The 3,957-nt window shown below is 40.2% G+C and overlaps 1 long non-coding RNA gene across 1 annotated transcript; it reads left to right on the top strand.

Annotated features, from left to right (window-relative positions):
- Window positions 1-2,274: 2,274 nt before the first annotated feature.
- LOC136374122 (uncharacterized) lies at window positions 2,275-3,607 on the top strand. The gene is made up of 3 exons (XR_010745833.1): window positions 2,275-2,542; window positions 3,289-3,376; window positions 3,480-3,607. It is a non-coding gene; the product is annotated as an uncharacterized lncRNA (long non-coding RNA).
- Window positions 3,608-3,957: the final 350 nt, after the last annotated feature.

Below are 3,957 nucleotides of genomic sequence, written 5' to 3'. Positions count from 1 at the left end.
AAGGCTGATGATTTGCCTTCCATCCTTGATTCTCTCCTATCATATTTTATGCCCTTCTTCCACCCATCTGGGGTGTGTGGCTGAGGCACAAAAAGTCAGGGGCCACTCTGGAAGATGACACTGAGCTAGAATATAATCACAGAAAAAATAAAAATTACAGAGAGAGATGTACACACAAGTGTACCAGTTCTGTTTTGGGGGTATGATGACTGCTATGTGTAGGCCATGTTCTTTTTTGAATGTTTGGTCTATTAATATTGGAGTATTTGCTTTTTCTCTAGGCTGCTGGGGTCCAACAGCTCGACTGGGACTGGTGGGGAGGAAGGTGGAGACGACAATTCTCAATGCCAGTCTGTAATGAAAAGGTGACTGATATCAAGGATTTTATTCACTTTAATGAGTTGACAAAATTATCAAGGATAAAATCAAGTTCCAGCTGAACCAGATTATAAATTATTTGAAGAAGCAATGGGGGTAAAAAGCAGTGCATTGATTTGGGTTAGTTTGAATACTCTGATGCTGAACAAAATAGTTTTGTTATTGTGTACCCTTTCAAATCAACATTTTTTGCTTCAGAAGTGGCTGAGTTGAAAAAAAAAAGCTTAAACCAAACTTCCCAAATTTTGTTTAAAAATGTTCAAGTGTCAATGTTAGCTTTTCCAAGAATGTCACATTTTATTCTAGAAAGTCCTGGGGATTGAGGGGACTGGGGCAGGAAGTGAGGAATTATTCTTGCAAAAAGAAAATGTTTTGGGCTAAGAAAGCACTCATTAATTGCAAACTGAATTTGTTAGTGGTTTCACTGTCACTAAAGCAATACCACCTGGCAACTTCATAGCATTAAAGCTTTGCTGTATGATATGTCAGTAGTTCAGCCTGGAAAACAGGCTGAAACTCTAGGGCAGAGTTCACAGAGCAGACACCCAGAAGACACAGCTGGAGGACCCTCTAAAGATGTCTTAATGTCTTCAGTCAAAGCAAAGTCTTCAATCTTCAAAGTCTTCAACTAATTTCAGAGCCTTTCCCACTCACCACCAAAAAAAAAAAAAATAAATTCCTATGTTTTAAAGCTGCCAGCTCACTTTTTAGAAGAGAATTGTTTTAGGAGGGACCTAAAATAATTTTTCAGCATGAGAACTTTGCAATGGAGCAGAGCTTGCAGCATTCCCATAAAGCTACACAGAATCTCATCCTTTGAAAGATCAGGCAGGCTGTTAAACATGGGTGATCAACGTGCATTTCACTGGTTTTATTTCTCTCTCTGGTTGAGGTTGTTTGGTTTACCTGGATGCAGGCAGAGCTGCTTCCAGCGTGGTCCTGCAGATGGTGCCAGGGAAGAAGCTGGAAAATGCCCTCTGATGTGGAGGTAAGGCTTGACCTCTCAGGTGCCTGGCATCTCCCAGATATTCTAGAAAAACTGCTCATGACTCCCCCATCTCATTTGAATAACTTGATTTTTTTTTCTTAGTGTCTGGGTTTCTAAGTTGTAGCTACAGACACCTAAACAATTATGCTCTTAATTCAGATCACTTTGTGAGGAGAGGTATTGCAAACTTGCAGCAGGTCCTGCTGGTCATAAGGCAGAGGAAATCTTAGCAGCAGTTTCCTTGTCTCTAGATAAACTCAAGATGAAACTCATCAGAGGACACACCTTTCTTCTGTACATTTTCTGCTCATGCAGAAACCCATGTCAAACCCAATTATCATCATTATCCCAGTTCTGTCACACTCTATAAATGCAAGCCTAAATAGACCAACCAGCATGGCTAATTTCTGTGTAAGGAAGGATCTCATTAGGGTTCAGCAGAGAATGCTTTGTAGAAGCCAGGGGCAAGATAAGATATAAGTCTCAGGCCTTACTTTAGCGTCAGGGGCATCTCCTGGGAGCAGCACCATGTAGTACCTACAATTTTCAGCTTGGCTTGGGGCAAGAGAACTCCCACCTCCCTGAAATCAGGATTTCTAATAGCACAGGATTTAATAAGAGTTCCAAGATAAAAATCAGACATATCGTACCTAACAGCAACTATAAAACCCCAGAAGTGGAGATTTTCAAAGCCTTGCTCTAGGCTCGGGGTAATAACTGCATACAAGAGAACCTGGATTTAAAAAACAAAACAAAACAAACCCCCCCCCAAAAAAAAACACCAAAAAAAAAAAAAAAAAAAAACCACACCTCCCCAAAACTCTTACTGAAGCAAGCTACAGGGGAGGGAATTACTGTGCATGTGTGAAAGGAAACACATGGAAGGATATTTTAACCTGCAGCTGGATCCAATGCCTATAAAAGTCAGTGGAAAGCTCTCAATATCTTCGTGAGAGCTGGACCAGGTGCCACGTGGGTTACACCTACCTTGGATCCCTGCCATAAGTGGAAGTAGTTCTAAAAGAGAGAGCAAGTGGAGGGAATTTGATTTTCATGACCTTCCAGTTCACTCTCTGTTTGCAGCTGCTCTTTTAGTCCAGAGGAAACATCCACAGGTTTCCAGAAGTAGTAGTTTGTTCTGTAGAATACATAGGTGTATTTTCATGTAATTTCAAGGTAAGTAATTTGAGAACTTAGACTTTCTTTGATTATTTGAAAATTGTGCCTAAAACATTTTCACATGTTTCATCCAAAGTTATCTGTGATTCTGAGGCCTTCTACCCTCTTGCTTATGCAGTCAGAGGAGCAGCTGCTTCAACAGGCTTCAAGCAGAAACCAGGATATAGATTTTCTGGAAGTCAGAGGCAAAGGATTTATACTCTTGCAGCCAAAGCAATACAGACCAAAAAAAAAAAAAAAAAAAAAAAAGTTACACAAAGGAGATGGTTTAAACATGTAATGTGCAAAGTGAGGAGACTCTAACATATAGTGCCTGCTTTAAATTAGATAACGAATTGCCTAATACAGAGTGAAATGAGTGGGTGGAATTAAAAGGAAGAAAAAAACAACAAAGCCCAAACAATTAAAAACCTGTTGGTTGCCCCTGGCATGTTTTAATTTTGCTTCTGCTAAATTGGTTATTCACTGAGAGACTTACTAACACCTTGTGGAAACTTTTGTCAGTCTTTCCACATTGAAGCATTTAGAGGAAATGTGCTGTATTGTGTCATTTTGTGATCCGTTTTTGGTGGGGTTTTTTTGTGTTGCTTTTTGGTGGTTTTTTTGGGTGTTGTTTTATATTTGTTGGTTTGGTTTTGGGGGTTTTATGTGTTTTGTTGTTGTGTTTGTTTGGGGTTTTTTTGTGGTTTTTGTTTTTTTGTTGTTGTTGTTTTTGCTGTTTTTTGACGCCTTCTCCCACTTAGAAATTTGCCTGGAACTCTGAAACTGGATTTCTGGCTGCTGTAAACAGGCCTAGCCATACAGTGACTTTATTAATAAACTTCAGCAGGAGTAAGCCCTTGTATCTGTCCTGAACTGTTACTTTCCCTTGCATGTCCGTGCTTGCACTGATATTCTCAACTAATATGCCTCAAAACCATGACCTTGTTTCCAGGTTGATGAGACCTATTTCTTCACTGGAAGCTTGTTCCACAAAGAAAACATCCTGCCAGCCCCTTCACTTCAATGTCCTGCATCTCCAAGGAACCTGCATCTCAGAACTCACTTGATTCTTTGCCCCTGCATAAAGAAATATGAGACGTTATTACACATCTTCTGCTGTGCTCTTTGACTTGCTGTACCCTTTGTACCTATAGATTTGTCCAGCTGTAGGCTCCACAGAGGGATGATGGGCTAAGGGCATTGCTGGGTGGGCTTGTGTCCATTTATTTTTGGGCTAGTGAGTTTAGTCAAGCACTAGAGAGCCAAAAAAATAAGTAATGGGCCAGAGTTTTTGCCATTTCCCATCTCAAATCCCTGTGTGGCCACAAGCTTTCCTTTAGGGAAAAGCTATCCAGTGTATGCTATGATAATGCAATGTGAGATATTCACCATTCATGCAAGCATTCATAAGAGCTCTTGGTTTTCCTTGT

Source organism: Sylvia atricapilla, chromosome Z (genome assembly GCF_009819655.1).
Source record: "Sylvia atricapilla isolate bSylAtr1 chromosome Z, bSylAtr1.pri, whole genome shotgun sequence".
NCBI lineage: Eukaryota > Metazoa > Chordata > Aves > Passeriformes > Sylviidae > Sylvia > Sylvia atricapilla.
Note: the sequence above shows the minus strand (reverse complement) of the source record. Positions and strands in the feature narration are given on the sequence as shown.